This window comes from Oncorhynchus gorbuscha, linkage group LG03, assembly GCF_021184085.1.
Source record: "Oncorhynchus gorbuscha isolate QuinsamMale2020 ecotype Even-year linkage group LG03, OgorEven_v1.0, whole genome shotgun sequence".
NCBI lineage: Eukaryota > Metazoa > Chordata > Actinopteri > Salmoniformes > Salmonidae > Oncorhynchus > Oncorhynchus gorbuscha.
This window is the reverse complement of record NC_060175.1, coordinates 56,729,516-56,749,255: the sequence shown is the minus strand read 5'-3', so window position 1 is coordinate 56,749,255 and position 19,740 is coordinate 56,729,516. Positions and strand designations below refer to the sequence as shown.

At 42.5% G+C, this 19,740-nt stretch overlaps 1 protein-coding gene across 4 annotated transcripts in view; it reads right to left on the bottom strand.

The window, feature by feature from the left end:
- Positions 1-19,740, bottom strand: part of LOC124031610 (synaptotagmin-2-like) — an 84,916-nt gene that overhangs the window by 31,576 nt on the left and 33,600 nt on the right. The window contains exons 1-2 of one of the 4 annotated variants that reach the window (XM_046343071.1): positions 6,637-6,794; positions 6,379-6,439 (exon numbers count right to left, since the gene is read on the bottom strand). The exons of 2 other annotated variants lie outside the window; for them this stretch is intronic. The gene's annotated coding sequence lies outside the window, so the exon portion shown is untranslated. Of the gene's footprint in view, positions 1-6,378; positions 6,440-6,636; positions 6,795-19,740 lie in introns of those variants that run through there. One more of the 4 variants, XM_046343073.1, reaches the window with a different exon arrangement.

Below are 19,740 nucleotides of genomic sequence, written 5' to 3'. Positions count from 1 at the left end.
ATGACCGAGAACAAACGAAAGACATCTCAGTTTCAAGGTCTCAGCTTAGAGAGGAGAAGCCTCGTGAGGTGTTGGTCTGTCACATGTTTTGAAACAATATTGGTCGGTCACATGAATGAAACACGGGTGTGGGCATATATAACTTGTCTGTGTATAGCTGTATAAAAGACAACTGCTGGGTCTGCCCATGAAGAGCTCCTGATTGACGTGTACCATGATGCTTTGAGTTGTTTGGACCCTCACCAGTGCGCTGACAACAAACAATGATTTGTTTAACATTGACTTTGAGTGTCCCTGTGTAAAACAATTCCCACAACACTTCATAAACAACAGGTGTAGACTGACAGTGAAATGAGTACATATGGGTCCTTCTCCACAATGGAGATATCTTTTTTTTTAAATAACACAAGGAATAAATAAATAAAATAATTGTCACGACTTCCGCCAAAGTTGGCTCCCCTGCCTGTTCGGGCGGTGCTCGGCGGTCATCGTCACCATCCTACTAGCCGCTACTGATCCCTTTTTCGTTTGTCTGTTGGTTTTGTCTTATTAGTTTCACCTGTGTGTATTTTAGTTTATTAGCTTCCCTATATATAGTAGGTTGTCCCGCCCTTGTTTTGTGCGGGATTGTTTTTGTTACTCTGTTGGATTGTGTGTATTCTCCGGACTGTCCTGTGTTTGGTCTGGTCTATTCTATGCGCCCTGTGTGTTGGCGTGACCGTTTGTTTGCCGGAGACTAAATTCACAATATACTGAACCCTGCTCTCTGCCTGATTCCAATCCACCACTCCTAGTATCCCGTGACAATAATAGCACAATGAATAACTTGGCTATATACACAGGGTACCAGTACTGAATCGATGTGCAGGGGTATGAGGTAATTGAGGTAAATATACACATATAGGTAGGGATAAAGTGACTAAGCACAGGGATAGATAATAAACAGTAACAGCATTGTATGTACATTTTAAAAAGTTCAATGCAGATATAAAAGGGTCAATGCAGATATTTCGTGTAGCTATTGGTTAAATATTTAGTAGTTAGCAGTCTTATAGTTTGGGGTAGAAGCTGTTCGGGGTCCTGTTGGTTCCAGACTTGGTACATTGTTATCGCTTGCCATGCGGTAGCAGAGAGAACAGTCTGACTTGGGTGGCTGGTATTTGATCATTTTTATTGTCTATCTCTGACAGGTCCTGGATGGCAGTGGGGCAAAAAAGTATTTAGTCAGCCACCAATTGTGCAAGTTCTCCCACTTAAAAAGATGAGAGAGTCCTGTAATTTTCATCATAGGTACACTTCAACTATGATAAACAAAATGAGAAGAAAAAAATCTGGAAAATCACATTGTAGGATTTTTAAAATGAATTTATTTGCAAATTATGGTGGAAAATAAGTATTTGGTCAATAACAAAGGTTTATCTCAATACTTTATTATATACCCTTTGTTGGCAATGACAGGGGTCAAACATTTTCTGTAAGTCTTCACAAGGTTTTCACACACTGTTGCTGGTATTTTGGCCCATTCCTCCATGCAGATCTCCTCTAGAGCAGTGATGTTTTGGGGCTGTTGCTGGGCAACACGGACTTTCAACTCCCTCCAAAGATTTTCTATGGGGTTGAGATCTGGAGACTGGCTAGGCCACACCAGGACCGTGAAATGCTTCTTACGAAGCCACTCCTTCGTTGCCCGGGCGTTATGTTTGGGATCATTGTCATGCTGAAAGACCAAGCCACGCTTCATCTTCAATGCCCTTGCTGATGGAAGGAGGTTTTCACTCAAAATCTCACAATACATGGCCCCATTCATTATTTCCTTTACACGGATCAGTCGTCCTGGTCCCTTTGCAGAAAAACAGCCCCAAAGCATGATGTTTCCTCCCCCATGCTTCACAATAGGTATGGTGTTCTTTGGATGCAACTCAGCATTCTTTGTCCTCCAAACACGACAAGTTGAGTTTGTACCAAAAAGATTGGTAATAACTTCAGACGGGCCTGGACATGTACTGGATTAAGCAGGGGGGCACGTCTGGCACTGCAGGATTTGAGTCCCTGGCGGCGTAGTGTGTTACTAATGGTAGGCTTTGTTACTTTGGTCCCAGCTCTCTGCAGGTCATTCACTAGGTCCCCCCGTGTGGTTCTGGGATTTTTGCTCACCGTTCTTGTGATCATTTTGCCCTCATGGGGTGAGATCTTGCATGGAGCCCCAGATCGAGGGAGATTATCAGTGGTCTTGTATGTCTTCCATTTCCTAATCATTGCTCCCACAGTTGATTTCTTCAAACCAAGCTGCTTACCTATTGAAGATTCAGTCTTCCCAGCCTGATGCAGGTCTACAATTTTGTTTCTGGTGTCCTTTGACAGCTCTTTGGAGTTTGTAGTGTAACTGTTTGAGGTTGTGGACAGGTGTCTTTTATACTGATAACAAGTTCAAACAGGTGCCATTAATACAGGTAATGAGTGGAGGACAGAGGAGCCAGGTCTGTGAGAGCCAGAAATCTTGCTTGTTTGTAGGTGACCAAATACTTATTTTCCACCATAATTTGCCATTAAATTCATAAAAAATCCTACAATGTGATTTTCTGGATTTTTTTCCTCATTTTGTCCATCATAGTTGAAGTGTACCTATGATGAACATTACAGGCCTCTCATATTTTTAAGTGGGAGAACTTGCACTTACTTTTTTGCCCCACTGTACGCACTACCCTCTGTTGCCCTTTGAGGTCAGATGCCAAGCAGTTGTCATACCAAGTGGTGATGCCAGTCAAGATGCTCTCAATGATGCAGCTGTATAACTTTTTGAAGATCCAAGGACCCATACCAAATCTGTTCAGCCTCTTGAAGGGGAAGAGGCGTTGTTGTGCCTTTTTCATGACTGTGTTGATTTGTGTGGCCATGACAATTCCTTAGTGATGTGGACATGAGGAACTTGAAGCTCACGACCTGAGCCCCGTCGATGTGGATGGGGGCGTGCTCGCCCCCCCATTTTCTGTAGTCCACGATCAGCTCCTTTGTCATGCTGACATTGAGGGAGAGATTCTTGTCCAGGCACCACACGGCCAGGTATCTGACCTCCTTCCTGTAGGCTGTCTCATCATCTTCGGTGATCGGGCCTACCACCGTTGTGTCATCTGCAAACTTATTGACGGTGTTGGGGTTGTGCGCGGCCACGCAGTCGTGGGTAAACAGAGAGTACAGGAGGGAACTAAGTACGTACCCCTGATGGGCCCCCGTTTTGAGGGTCAGCATGAAAGATGTGTTATTGCCTACCCTCACCACCTGTCAGGAAGTCCAGGATACAGTTGCAGAAGGAAGTGTTTAATCCCATGTAATTAGCTTTGTGATGAGCTTGGATGGAACAATGGTGTTGAACACTGAGCTGTAGTCAACAAACAGCATTCTCACATAGTTGTTCCTCCTGTCCAGGCAGGAAAGGCCAGTGTGGAGTGGAATAGAGATTGCTTAATCTGTGGATCTGTTGGGGCGATTTGGGAATTGGAGTGCGTCCAGGGTGTCAGCTCAGTAATATCCTTACATAGTCACTCCTATCATTGCCATCCTTACCCCTTCTGACACCCAGGTGGCGATACGCATCTATGTGTGCCTGGCAGATATTTCAACTTGGATGTCAACCAACCACCTCAAGCTCAATCTTGACAAAACAGAACTGCTCTTCCGGGAAGGCCTGCTCGCTCAAAGACCTCTTCATCACGGTTTACAACACCACAGTGTCGCCCTCCCGGAGTGCAAAGAACCAGGGTGTGACCCTGGAAAACACACTGTTGTTCTCTGCAAACATGAAAGCAGTGATTCGCTCCTGCAGGTTCAGGCACTTGTCCTTTCCCATCTGGACTACTGCAACTCGCTGTTGGCTGCGCACCCCGCTTGTGCCACCAAACCCCTTCAACTTATCCAGAATGCTGCAGCCCACCTGGTTTTCAACCTTCCCAAGTTCTCCCATGTCACCCCGCTCCTCTGCACACTCCACTGGCTTCCAGTCAAAGCTCGCATCCACTACAAGAACATGGTGCTTATCTACGGAAAAAGCAAGAGGAATTGCCCCTCCCTACCTTCTGGCTATGCTCAAACCCTACACCCCAACCCGAGCACTCTGCCACCTCAGGTCTCTTGACCCCTATAGGAGGGCAGCTCCTGCTCCACCCAGTTCAAGCTCTTCTCTGTCCTGGCACCCCAATGGCAGAACCATCTTCCCCCTGAACCTAGGAATTATCTTCTAAAATTAACTGAAACCCTAACTCTTCAAACATTAAATATTCATCCTACTTACCTGGTGACCTCCCAGCCACCCCAAATAATAGTAACAATAAGACATTTAAAAAACCTGAACCAACACTTGCACTCGCTTTGGATAAAACCGTCTGCTAAATGACTAAAATGTATATGTAAAGATGGTATTGATGTGAGCCAAGACCAGCCTTTCAAAGCATTTCATGACTACAAATGTGAGTACTTTGACATTTTTGGGGGACAGGGACTATGCATCTAGATTTTACAGACTGGGTCAGGGAGTGGTTGAAAATGTTAATGAAGACACTTGCCAGCTGGTCAGCGTATGCTCTAAGTACGCCTCCTAGTAATCTGTCTGGCCCTGCGGCCTTGTGAATGTTAACCTGTTTAAAGTTCTTACTTACATCAGCTACGGAGAGTGTGATCACACAGTTGTCCGGAACAGCTGGTGCGCTCATGCATAGTTCAGTGTTGCTAGCCTCGAAGCGTGTACATAAGGTATTTATATCATTTGGTAGGCTTGCATCACTGGACAGCTGCTGGGTTTGCCTTTGTAATCCGTGGTAGTTTGCAAGCCCTGCCACTTCCGACGAGCATCAGACCCAGTGTAGTAGGTTTCAATCTTAGTCCTGTATTGACTCTTTGCCTATTTGATGGTTCTTCGGAGGGCATAGCGAAATTTCTTATAAGCATCAGGATTAGTGACTCACTCCTTGAAAGCGGCAGCTCTAGCCTTTGGCTCAGTGCGGATTTTGCCTGTTATCCATGGTGTCTGGTTGGGATATGTACGTACAGTCACTATGGGAACAACGTTATGTGCCTGTATGTATCTTGTTGTCTGTGTGTGAGAGGCTCTCCAATGCAGCAAGCGTCCCAGAGGCAAGGCAATTGGGCGGATTTGGCATACCATGGCTGGCAAACACAGAGCTTAACCCTGATTACATGTGTCCTCACTGGGGACAAACAGACACACACAGGCCTACAACAGTTATTCACTGACGCTAGATCCAGACAGCCTAAGATAACCATGTGCACCCCATTTTGTATACATTTTACCATCAAGAAGAGTATTACATTGTCAAACCAACAGCTTTGTGTAGTATTGTTTGGATGTAAAGAGATGTTTCAATGCAGCTGACATATTACAACATATATGATTCAGAATTGTTGTGTTGTGTTGAACTGTACAGTTCTTTACCTAAGATACCAAGCATAAAGGCAATGGTATCTGTAGGAAATTCATTGTCTAGAGAGGCAACAGACAGTGAAATGATCGAAACTTGGTTCAGCAGCAACAGCAAAACAATATTCTGTCAAGTCTGTGGCTGGGATTCAATGCAAGGTGCCTTATAACACACGGCTATAGGTAATTCACATTTGAGCCGAAATATTTACCACGAATGCAAACGGCCCAAAAAATGCCTTTGAATGCCGCATTTCGGCTGTATAGTGTGCTGCTCTATAACGCACCTTGGATTGAATTCAGGACTGTGTCTTCATTGACCTATAGTCCACAAATCAATAGACTGTGCATCTTCAAAAGGTGCAGTTTAGTGTTCTAAAAAGCTTAAAATAGCTTGAGGCTATACGATACCCCACTCCGCAAGACGTGTTCTATTTAAGGCTACTTGTGAAACATTACAGGAGACAAACTAGTTGTTGCTGAGCAAATCAAATCCAGCTGAATTGCCTCTGTCTGATATCCAGTCACTTTACAGCCGACCTGAGGCCATGGTAGCCAATGGAGTTTGGGATCTGACCAATCAAATGACTAATTGTTTTACTTTACAGATAGAAGGAAAATGGCTAATATAGACATAGCTGCTTCCACCATGTCCTCTCTTTTATCGATATATCTGAACAGATAAGGATAATTATATAACAAATAAAAAATTATTAAATTAAATTATTCCTGCCAAACAAATGGACATAACACATCACAACTGATAATAACAGTCCTAACAGTAATTCCCACAGGCTATATTCCAAAACTGTATAATATCTTACTGTCCTTGTCTCACTCTCATCTTGTTCAGTGGCTGTAAGGCAAAAGAGACAAGAAGAGAAAGCTATCCAATCTATCTAGGTCAGTAGTATCTACCTCAAGCCTGCAGGTACTGCAGGTACACTTACATTCCAATTTCTGCATCTCTGCAGCTCAGCACTGGACAGCTCCACTTAGTTAGTCGCAAACCTGAAGCCCCAGATACACACAATGATTTTCAGATTCCTAGGACAAATCTTCAAATGACAGAAGAACCATTGTCATTCTGAGTCATTTATAATAAAGAATGTTCATTATGAAAGTTGTCCCAAAATGACCTGAATATCTATATCATCTTCTGGTTATCCTTAACAGGGAGGAAATGAGAGTGAGGTAGAAAGTCTTACCAGTCTAATGTGATATTCGCACTGGCTGGGTGACCCATCCAATAATCAGGCTCGTAGGGCTAACGTTTCAGTGTCGTGGTAACATCCCCTGAATTCTCCCATTAGCAGAGACTGCAGTCTCCCCTCTCACTTCTCTCCACTGCAGCAGAGCAGGGCAGTACTCTCCCTCTCTTTCTAGCCCTCTCTCTCCTGTACACACCGTCTCCCCCCATTCCCACTCTCAATCAAATACCCCCCTCTGTCAATTCTCTCCTCCCTCACTGTCTCTCTCTCAACATACACAATCTCTCCAAATGTCTCTCTATTTCTCTATCCCTCTCTCGCTCTCTCTTTCTCTCCTCATTTGTGATGCTGCTCACACAGTATGCTACGCATCGGTCTAGCATCTGATGGAATGGCCATCGTAAAGGATCCATATGCAAATCCACTTGTCTCTGTTCTTAGGGGTCGTGGAATGGCTCACTGATTTACTGATAGGAGAAAAGGGATCGAAGAGATAAGAAAAGAGCGGCATGGAAGGAGAGCGAAAGAGACGAGAGGAGAAGAGGAAAAAGAAGAGAGAGGGGAGAGGGAGGGAGATAGGGACAGAGAGAGAGAATGGGGAGATGAGGGATGTGGTTACTGCATTTTTTTGAAAAGGGTGCTGTTTCTAAACTATTTAAAGTTCCACCGAAGTTAAACGGGTAATACCATGCACTGTAGTGTATACCAATATTTCATCTTCAGCATACGACCATGAATAAATATTCAGTCCTCCATCTGTAGTGTTTGATATGCCAGACTAGGAGTATAATATCACTCATTATAGGCCAAGAAACCCCTTTAAAGTACCAGTCAAAAGTTTGGACACACCTACTCATTCCAGGGTTTTCTTTATTTTTTTACTATTTTCTACATTGTAGAATAATAGTAAAGACATCAAAATTATGAAATATATATGCCATTTAGCAGAATATATATGCCATTTAGCAGACGCTTTTATCCAAAGCGACTTACAGTCATGTGTGCATACATTCTACGTATGGGTGGTCCCGGGGATCGAACCCACTACCCTGGCGTTACAAGCGCCATGCTCTACCAACTGAGCTACCGAAGTAAAGAAATAACACATATGTAATCATGTAGTAACCAAAAAAGTGATTAAACAAATCAAAGTATATTTTCTATTTCAGATTCTTCAAAGTAGCAAACCTTTTATTGTTTCATGTTTCTGTGGCTGTAAAGGTAATGATATTGTAAACATGTTACCTTAACTTTGAACTCTCAAGTTATTTAAATGCACCTTGAAGTTATTGTCCCCACAGTACATGACAAGAATAGTAGTAAGTAAGTCTGCCCTACAGTATGTGAGTCAAGATTGCGCTTAAACTGATGGTGAATTACATGTTGTTTTGTTTTGTAACACGAGGCAGTTTTGCATACCTCATCCACTCATCCATTTAACTCCAGCTGAAATAACCATTCCAACATATTGTGTCCTTTCATTTGTACAACAAAGTGGCAAAGTGGCAACATAACAGCAACAGATGTTGCCATTTTCTTGCACTCTCATCCCCTCTCGTTTGAGTCAAATCCTCCATCAGAATTCCAGTGAGGACTTCTTGGTGGAAGAATCCTATTTCTGCTCATTTCCAGAACTCTCACAAGGCGCCTCCTGGAAGAATACCTTGGCTCCATCCGCGTTAGTGTGGAATTGAACAGCTGGTGAAAGCCAGGCCACTTAGCGCGCACTGCTATGCCGCTGCTATGTTTCAGCGTGTTATGACTCCATTTCACCAGATGGGGGCAGTAGTTAACTCACAGCTCACGCTGCATCACTTTATGTTAATCTGCACTGTGCATGGTCGGTTATGGCCTTGGCTGGAAGAAGTAATGAGTTGTTGTTGTGCTGCGTTCCGATTCACTAAACCTTCCTTACTCCTCTTCACCTCCCTACCCTCACTCCCTACCCACTTACCCCCCCCCCCCCTCCTCATGTATTTAGAAGCATTGGATTGTGTTTTTGCCCTAGCACTGCACAGCTGATTCAAATAATCAAAGCTTGACGATGAGTTGGTTATTTGAATCAGCTGTGTAGGGGTAGAAGAAGAAAAAATGAATTTTGCACCCAGGGAGGGCCCCAGGACCGAGTTTGGTAAACCCTATTTCGAGGGAGGGAGTTCCCTTAACACTAGTCTATTCCTTTTAAATCGATGAGATGGAGCGCACACTTTGGGGAGGAGGGGAGGAAATCAGGCCTCAGCCAGGCTCTGGGTAAAAGTTGGCCATAGGCACAGTTCTAGGATCCAGTTCGTGATCCGTTAGAGGGGATGTGTTTAACACAGGTCTAGGAACAGTTTTACTCTCCTGTCTTAAACCCAATCCATTAGACGGCGAAATGTTTAATACAGATCTAGGATCAGTTCAGTTTCCTATCTTACTGTCCTATCTTAATCCCAATCCATTAGAGCAGGAAACATTTAACACCGATTGCGGCACATCATTTGAAATGTGAAGCAAGTTACAGGATTCTCTCCTTACCATGAACAGTTTCATTTAGACCCTTGTCAAGAATGTATTGCCTTCAAATAGCCCAATGTCTAGACAAGGGATGAGCAACTCCAGTCCTCAGGGACCTGAATGCTGTCAAATCAAATCAAATGATATTTGTCACATGCGCCGAATACAACAGCTGTAGACCTTACAGTGAAATGCTTACTTACAAGCCCTTAACCAACAATGCTTTAGGAGTAAAAAAAAAATTGATAAGTAAAAAATAGAAAATAGAAAATAAAAGTAACAAATAATTAATTTTGGGGGGGGGTCACTTAGACATGTCATTGTTTTTGAAAGAATAGCCATTTTTTGTCCATTAAAATAACATCAAATTAATCAGAAATACAGCATAGATATTGTTCATGTTGTAAATGACTATTGTAGCTGGAAACGGCTTATTTATTTATGGAATATCTATAGTACATAGGCGTACAGAGGCCCATTACCAGCAACCATCACTCCTGTGTTCCAATGGCACGTTGTGTTAGCTAATCCAAGTTCATCATTTTAAAAGGCTAATTGATCATAAGAAAACCCTTTTGCAATTATATTAGCATAATTGAAAACTGTTGTGCTGATTAAAGAGGCAATAAAACAGGCCTTCTTTAAACTAGTTGAGTATCTAGAGCATCAGCATTTGTGGGTTCAATTACAGGCTCAAAATGAACAGAAACAAAGATTTTTCTTCTGAAACTCGTCAGTCTATTCTTGTTCTGAGAAATGAAGGCTATTCCATGCGAGAAATTGCCAAGAAACTGAATATATCGTGCAACGATGTGTATTACTCCTTTTACAGAACAGTGCAAACTGGCCCTAACCAGAATAGAAAGAGGATTGGGAGGCAGCTTCATTAAACAGTACCCACAAAACACCAGTCTCAACATCAACAGTGAAGAGGCGAATCCGTGGCAGGCCTTCTGCTGGAGTCGGGACTGGCCATGCAGTCATGAGTGAACAGGGAGTACAGGAGGGGACTGAGCACGCATCCCTGAGGGGCCCCTGTGTTGAGGATCAGCGTGGCAGATATGTTGTTCCCTACACTTACCACCTGGGGGTGGCCCCTCATGAAATTCAGGATCCAGAGGGAGGTGTTCAGTTCCAGGGTCCGTAGCTTAGTGATAAGCATTTAACTATGTTGTTGAAAGCTGAGCTGCAGTCAATGAATAGCATTCTCACATAGGTTTTCCTTTTTCCCAGGTGAGAAAGAGCAGTGTCGACTGCAAAAAAGATTGCATCATATGTGGACCTGTTTGGGCGGTATGCAAATTGGAGTGGGTCTACGGTTTCTGGGATAATGGTGTTCCATAAACTAGTCCGTTGGGAAAGACAAAAGTATTGTCTTTGTGATAACAGCAGGAAAATATCATATTAAATGCAAGCAATTTTTTTCAGAAGCTAATTAGACCATAGTGTCCACTCGGGATAGTTTTATCTAACAACCTGTTTTATCACCTTGTTCTAGTCCTGCACACATTGAATTGCCCTGGAGGGAATTCAGACTAGAGTTAGGAAAGTGTAAATGGAACTTTATGACCTTTTTGTGCCCTTCTTCTGTACTCGTATTCCGAGCCAGCACCAGCAAGGTACACATTTGGGACAGAGATCAAATAAATAGACGTGAGAAGGAGGTGTATCTACAGACACGTCGCATTCTGACCTTGATTTAATTTCCTCATAATTTTGTCAACTTTACACTTGAAGAAGTGATGAATAAGGTCGAGCAACCTGTCGGTTCAAGTGGATTTTTTCCCCCATTCTCCATTCACTGTCATTTACAAATTGATAAGGGCTATTGATAAGAGCTACGGTAGGTCAATTAGTAAATCAGTTTGGATAAGGGGATTGTAAATATATATAGTAACTGTTTTAGATCTATTTTACCTTATGGTGGTTGGAGACAAATGTGAACCCAGTCACATGGCAGCAAACTGAAACATATCAACATGACAGGTAGGCTGTGTGTGCCCCTTTCCCACAATGAAGTGCTGTTATGCAGAATTTAAATTGCATGGCCTTATATTTTGCAGGGATGAATCGTGGAGACACGAGCCAAATGAGATGACAAGCCAAATCTGTGCAGTGACAGTCGGGCCAAACGTACCTTTTGTGCGTTCAAGAATGTTTTTTTTAAACAGCCTTTTTTTTAAATTATTTGTATCATGTTAAATATTTGGCACTATCGGTAGCTAACGTCGGTAATACTCACACACATTCTTAACTGTCACTTAAGTGTTAGTTCCGTTAAATGTTAGGCCTATATTTGGCATCATTCCATTACATCGTTAGTTTCCCTTTCTTTCCTCTGTCATGTCCGTGTGGTTGATCCTGAGGGTCACTAGCAATAGTGGATCACATTTAACGTATTACAAGTTGTTCAATAATTTTGGACTTGTAGCCCACTTCATGGAATCATCATGGAATCAGGCTCCAGGTTTCAGCCTGGCAGTTTAAACCTGGAGCCCGACGGGACCGTTGTCGTATCAGTTACATGAACGGTGAGGATTAGGGTAAATTTATAGGACTATTGGTCAACACTTACTGTTAGAGTTTTCTCCCCTTCCAATATTTAGAGATGTCAGATCGTAATTTGATCAGATGTTTAACTTGTAATGTATTTGAGGCTTAATTTCCAATTAGGAATTTCAGACTTAATTTTCCCTTATGAAAAATCAAACAACCCTAACACAAATGTGACTTGTTTCAGGAAACTAGGTGTATGTTCACGTGTTACTACTCCACATGAGGCAATTGAACGTAAACTTTAAAAAATATATATCTAAATCAGTTGTTTGGCACAAATGCCTTCTGGAACATTAGAATTTTCATGTGCCTTAATATAATGTATGTATGCCATGTAAATATGAATAAAATTGTTCAATTTCGAGCCTAGTTGGTTATGCCACGGAAAAAGCGAGGAACCTTCCCGCTAGCCATGATTGGCTGAGATAATGGATGGGCTGGACATGCGTTTGGATTGGTATGCCATGTAGCACGCTTCTGTCTATAACATGAGCTGGTCAGTATGTGTAGGCAATCCTTTCTAATGTATTTTATTTATTTAATTAATCAAGTCAGTAAAGAACAGATTCTTATTTACAATGACGGCCTCCCCCAGACAACACTGGGCCAATTGTGTGCCGCCTGATGAGACTCCCAATCACAGCCAGATGAGATGCAGCCAAAAGACATGTTTTGCTCTCCACTTTCTTGAGGACCGAGTTTTGGAATCAGTGGAATGGCCGGTGGAATTAGACTATGATAGCTATGGAGATGGAGAAAATTTGGGCGTTTGCAAATACGCAGAGGGAGTAGAAAAGAGAACACACAGAAGGCTGTTGAATAAAACACCGGTCTCCAGATTGCATCTTCAAACTAAGGACAACCATGGCATCTGTGACAGAGAGTGAGAAGCGTACATCTAAGTCTAGCTAGAAATAATTTCAGATATTATATGTTTCTAATTTTGTCAGAAAGTTGTTTTCAGGTGAGGGCTCTCGGAGTGTGGTGTCAGGAAAATAACCTCTCAGTCAACGTCAACAAAACAATGGAGATGATGGTGGACTCAGGAGGCTAAAGAAATTTGGCTTGTCACCTAAAACCCTTACAAACTTTTACAGATGCACAATTAAGAACATCCTGCTGGGCTGTATCACTGCCTGGTACAGCAATTGCACCACCCACAACTGCAGGACTCTCCAGAGGGTGGTGCGGTCTGCCCAATGCATCATCGGGGGCAAACTACATGTCCTCCAGGACACCTACAGCACCCGATGTCACAATCACTGAGCCACTGCCTGTTCACTCCAATCAATCATCCAGAAAGGCAAGGTCAGTACAGGTGCATCAAAGCTGGGACCGAGAGACTGAAAAACAGCTTCTATCTCAAGGCCATCAGACTGTTAAACAGCCATCACTAGCACAGAGAAGCTGATGCCTATATGCAGACTTGAAATCATTGGCCACTTTAATAATTGGAACACTAGTCACTTTAATAATTCCACTTTAACAATGTTTACATATCTTGTATTACTCATCTCATATGTATATACTGTAATCTATACTATCTATTGCATCTTAGCCTATGCTGCTGACATTACTCATCCATATATTTATACATTCTTATTCCATTCCTTTACTTAGATGTGTGTGTATTAGGTAGTTGTTGTGGAAATGTTAGATATTACTTGTTAGATATTGCTGCACTGTCAGAACTAGAAGCACAAGCATTTCACTACACTTGCAATAACATCTGCTAACCATGTGTATGTGACCAATAAAATCTTATTTGATTTGATTTGATTTCAAGTTAAAGCGTACTGTTTGCTAGCTAGCTAACGTTAACTTGCTTGCTCGCAAGCTAACGTTATGTGTATGATCTGTGTGGTAATATTATTTGTATCTCAGAGCCTTTTGCATTGCTCGTTGTAGCCTAATGTTATCTAGCTAGCTAACATTGAACCTGGTTGGTTAGCTACCTGCGGATTCATGTAGGGTACTAACGTTATGAGTTGGGATTATGGTTTGTTGTTTAGCTAGCTAGCTAGTTACATGTCTAAACAAAAGACTCCACTATGCAAGTAACTATTTCACTACACCTTATGTATCCTGTGCAAGTGACAAATAAAGTTTGATTTTATCAGATATAGTATGCGTTTACCAAAGATGGTAATGTGAAGAACATGACCTAAACCAAAGTCAAATTAGGATATAACGTTAGGCCAGCCAGACAGTGTTCAAGTTTTTAAATTATCCGGTAGAATGTCCTGATTTTACTTAGTCACACTCACAACCGTAATCTATTTTCTGTAATTGGCTCGCTTAAGATCAATAATGATCTTGTGTGAGTTTATTTTCCTGTAATAATGAAGACAAGTGAGCTGAAGTATGGTCTTTATGATGTGGTCATTATCGTAACTGGCTAGCCAGCTAACTTAACATTAGGTAGCTAGCTAACAAGCTAGAAACATATCAAAACATTGGTTAGAAAGATGCTTTTAGTTACCTGATTTGACCAATTTCCATTTACAATAAGTGCATCTAATTGTGCATCTTAAGTACATATTACATCATCCCCACGCTGACCAGAGGTACATACCCCAACCAGAAGCCATGGATTACAGGCAACATCTGCACTGAACTAAAGGGTAGAGCTGCCTTTTTCAAGGAGTGGGACTCTAACCCTGACGCTGATAAGAAATCCGTGCTACGCCCTCAGATGAATCATCAAACAGGCAAAGCGTCAAGATTAAGATTAAATCATACTACACCGGCTCCGATGCTCGTTGGATGTGGAACGGCTTGCAAATTATTACAGCCTACAAAGGGAAGCATAGCCGTGAGCTGCCCAGTGACACGAGTCTACCAGATGAGCTAAATTACATCTATGCTCGCTTCGAGGCTAGCAGCACTGAAACATGCTTGAGAGAATCATTTGCCCGGACAACTGTGTGATCACTCTCTCCATAGTCAATCTGAGTAAGACCTTAAAACAGGTCAACATTCACAAGGCCAGACGGATTACCAGGACGTGTACTCCGAGCATGTGATGACCAACTGGCAGGTGTCTTCACTGACATTTCAACCTACCCCTGACCGAGACTGGAACACCAACATGTTTCAAGCAGACCATTATAGTGCCTAAGAACTGTAAGGTAACCTGCCTAAATGACTACCGACACGTAGCACTCACGTCTATAGACAGGAAGTGCTTTGAATGGCTGGTCATGGCTCACATCAACACCATTATCCCAGAAACCCTAGACCCACATACCGCCCCAACAGATCCACAAATCCTCATGTGTGTGGGCTCAGGCCCCTCCTGTACTCCCTGTTCACCCATGACTGCATGACTAGGCATGACTCCAACACCATAATTGAGTTTGCCGATGACACAAAAAAGTGGTAGGCCTGATCATCGACAACAATGAGACAGCATATAGGGAGAAGGTCAGAGACCTGGCCATGTGGTGCGAGGATAACAACCTCTCCCTCAACATGATCAAGAAAAAGGAGATGATAGTGGACTACAGGAAAAGAGGTCCGAGCACACTCATTCTCATCGACGGGGCTGTAGTGGAGCAGGTTGAGAGGTTCTTGTTCACATCACCAACAAACTATCATGGTCCAAACACACCTGGACAATGGTGAAGAGGGCACAACAAAACATATTCCCCCTCAGGAGACTGGAAAGATTTGGCATGGGTCCTCAGATCCTCAAAGAGTTCTACAGCTGCACCACTGAGAGCATCCTGACTGGTTGCATCACTGCCTGGTATGGCAACTGCTCGGCCTCTGACCGCAAGGCACTGCAGAGGGTAATGCGTACGGCCCAGTACATCACTGGAGCCAAGCTTCCTGCCATCCAGGACCTCTATACCAGGCGGTGTCAGAGGAAGGCCCTAAAAATGGTCAAAGACTCCAGACTCCAGTCATAGACTGTTCTCTCTACTACCGCACGGCCAAGTCTAGGTCAGAGAGGCTTCTTTAACAGCTTCCACCCCCAAGTCATAAGACTCCTGAACAGCTAATCAAATGGCTACCTAGACTATTTGCATTGCCCCCCCCTCCCTTTTACACTGCTGCTATTCTCTGTTCATTATCTATGCATTGTCACTTTAACTCTACCTATGTACATATTACCTCAATTACCTCGACTAACCTGTGCTCCCACACGTTGACTCTGTACTTGTACCCCCTGTATATAGCCTCACTACAGTTATTTTACTGCTGCTCTTTAACACATTTTTATAAATCTATTTTTTACTTAACACTTCTTTTTCTTAAAACTGCATTGTTGGTAAGTAAGCATTTCACAGTAAGGTCTGTTGTATTCGGCACATGTTACAAATCACATTTGATGTGATTTAAATTCATAATTTTTAACAGGTGGGTTTATTAGTGTTAAAATACACCAGTTATGGTATTTTGGACCACGAGCCTGCTGATGTCATACAGCCTGTAGTTTTTGTGTTTATCCTTTTTCATAACAACAATGACAAGGTTGATGTCGGACGGCAATAGAATGTTCATGACGTCTCTGGGACAAATGTCGATAGACGTAGTATAACCCAGCCTCGTAGTATAACCCAGCCTTAAGGATGGAAGTCTTTGGTTTAGTACATGGCCTCACATGTGACTCCTTGAAGAGATAAGTGGGGCTAAGGCTTAAGAAGGTGTGAACAATGCTTAATGGGTGTAAACAAAGAAGAGCTCTCCAGAAGGTTTACAAAGAACTTTCAAAGCAGAATTACTTTCCCATTATTCCACAACTGTAGTAGTGTATGATACCATTTTCTAGCTCTGAGTCTCTACTTTTCTCCAATGTAAAAAACACCATTACAAATGTTGCTACATAAGACCGAATCAAGCCGGTCAGTCACAAATGTCCATTCATTATAATCCACATTTCCTGTTTCTGCAGGATTATTTTCCTGCTGTAGTAAACTGGCTCAAATATATCATATATCTGTAATTGAACAACTGTATGGCAACTTTCAAGATGAATCATACCACTGTATTTTTTGATTCACCCAAATATTGTGTGTAAAGACTCTCTAAACCTATTTTTTATGAAGTAGGTTACGTTGCTAAATAAATACGTTGCTAACCCTAAATAATCTACAAGATAAGATTTTAAAAAATATCTACTAATTGGTGCTGAAACTGAGATGTGCATAGGCCTATATTTTGATGGCTTTCCTTAATTGATCCCAACCCTTTAAATTCTGAACCTGTTCTCTCTATATGTTATAGTCTGTCAAGAAAATTCAAACTAAAGGTACACAATATTTAAAGGGATGACTTTAGATACATGTACTGAAAACCCCATTGAATGAAAACTCCATGAGGAAACCCAAATGCAGAGAAATGGCTGAGGAGGCTTTTTAGATGTCACTTGTCTAAAGTTTGTGGTGGATGGATTATGATCCTCTGTTCAAACAGACCAATAGATCTAGAGAGAGAATGGGGGTATATAGCATGTATGTTACATAAATCAAAACTGGATCAATATAAAGGACCTTGCTCATAAAGAAGAGGGCAGTTCAATCATGAGTCATGACTGAAGATTTTACAGCAGACATGCGTCAACCATGATCCAGTACACTCTTAGAAAAAAGGGTTGCACAAGGGTTCTTCGGCTGTTCTACATGGAACCCAAAAGGGTTATAGCCTGGAACCAATAAGGGTTATTTAAAGGGTTCTCCTGTTGGGACAGCCGAATAACACTTTTAGGTTCTAGCTAGCACCTCCTTCTCTAAGAGTGTACATGGTAGTGGGTGAGTTAGTATGTTCTTCAGATTGTTGCAAACAACACCGCTGCTAATGAAGGCACATAAGCTTTATTGAAGAATGCAATATTTTGGAGCAGATTGTTCATGGGCTGTTCAAAGAATACACTAACCCCATTATAATAATTAACCTCATATAGATTACCTGATGTTACCAATCAACATCAAACAACAAATACAGTATGCCTGTAAGATGAAGTCAGAGTGATGTTGTGAATACGGTGTAAGATTGCACTACAGTACATACAGATAACGGCAACCAACCAGATTCAACCAGTCATCATTATCGACTCAGCAGCTCTAGTATGATGGTGCCATTTGACATGAAATTCTGCTAGGTCAAAGTGCAGCTGCCGCGGCAACCCAGGAAGCATAACAGTGGTCTGGAGCTCGTGAATTATTTATCCACAAGGTTTCCCCTCCCCCCTCTGCAGTACGCCCGCCTCCCCTCCCTTGGCCCCGGCCCTCATTCTCTCCTGCTCCTCCAAACCAAACCAAATGCCCTGCATATATCTGTAAGAGAAACTCAGTCAACCTGGACCCGAAACCAATGTTTCATCTCCGCATGAGCGGTTCGGTTATGCCCTGGGGACTGCTGAGCTAAGACAAGATAACAACCAACCAAAATCAAAGGGACATATAATAAACCCAATCCGTAGTGGCAATGTGTGGTGGTGCTGAGTTGCGTGAGTAGTACAGGGTGCTTGTAGTTGTCAATGTTATTTGGGCCACGTTTCACTCCCCTCTGCTGTGACTGCAAAGAGGACAGGGAAAAGACGGCATCCTCTCCAGCACCTGCAGGCAGCACTGCAATGCAGGGGTTTAACATAGAAATATGAAGCTAGAGAGCACACAGGCAAAAGGAGTCTGCCGATTGCTTCTCTCCACTCCACTCTGTCTCCTTATGTCTCTCTCTCTCTCTCACACATATTGCACAAACACACACACATGCAGGAATGGGATGCAATCACACACACACACACACACACACACACACACACACACACACACACACACACACACACACACACACACACACACACACACACACACACACACACACACACACACACACACACACACACACACACACACACACACACACACACACACACACACACACACACAAGATTGTTAAATTCAGCCCCTCTGATTATGTTCCTTGCTGATGTACTTGACAAGCAAGAGTGTTTCTATCTCTGTGATAAGAGCATGCAGGGCAAGCATTTTGTATTGTGCACAAGTCCTAAAATGGCCACATTATGTCAGCAGGGGCTGCTAGCAAAACAGAGAGAGAAAAAAGAGCTGAAGCATAAATGATGCTGCTCATTTCCAGAATGTTATTCCTGGCTGGCAAGAACCACTTTGGTTAATTATTTTTCAAAGTATACAATATACTGTATATTAGGCAAATAAAGCTCCACAATAAAGTTCCAAAATCAACTAATGCTGAGATATATAAAGATGGAGTTTGATACAGACATGGATGAGCGCGCGCACACACGCACGCAAACACACTTCTCTCCAGCTGGGCCCCTCATAATGCTGACAGTGAAACTGCAAGACAGCCAAGAGCAAAACTAGGGGGGTGTGGTCTACAAATGGTAGTAATGAACAGATAGTTCCACAGCGAACCCGTAGCAGTTGTCTCCGTAGGATTATACAGTAGCATTGTAGCTAGCTCTAGAATGACTGTGTTTGACTGATGATATCATTGTTACAGTTTGGCCTGAAGCTGATACAGTAGACTATCCTGAACAGACAAACATGTAGCAGTGCCGTAGGTCTAATTAACAGCAGTTACTCTCAGAGAGATTATACGATGCTTATGATCGCTGCATTCATAAACAGACAGAGCGTGGATCAATTGGACCAATGTAAACATCAACACAGTTATAGTAAACAGTTATAGTGACCTAGTTTGGACTGGCTTGTAGGTGTGGAGTTATTATAGTGGGTTATAGTGGGCTAGTTTAGTAGGCTAACGTGAGTATCATCATAAGCCATATACATGTGTTTTTAAGCTCTCAAATATTTTAGTTGTTTGAACATTCTGAAGGTTTTGTGGCAGTGATTTTAGTTTAGAATGTTCAAGCCTACATTCCACCATTGAAATGAATAGGGACACAATTTATAAAGTAGGAATGGTAGCTTAAAGCTGTTGAAGCTACTTAAGTTGAGTCAGTCTGTACATGTCAGCATTGGGGTGGTGTTTGCAGCTGAAACAGATGAAGAGCAGTGGTTTATCCCCATTTTCCCTTTGAAAGCTATGGAGCTTTTA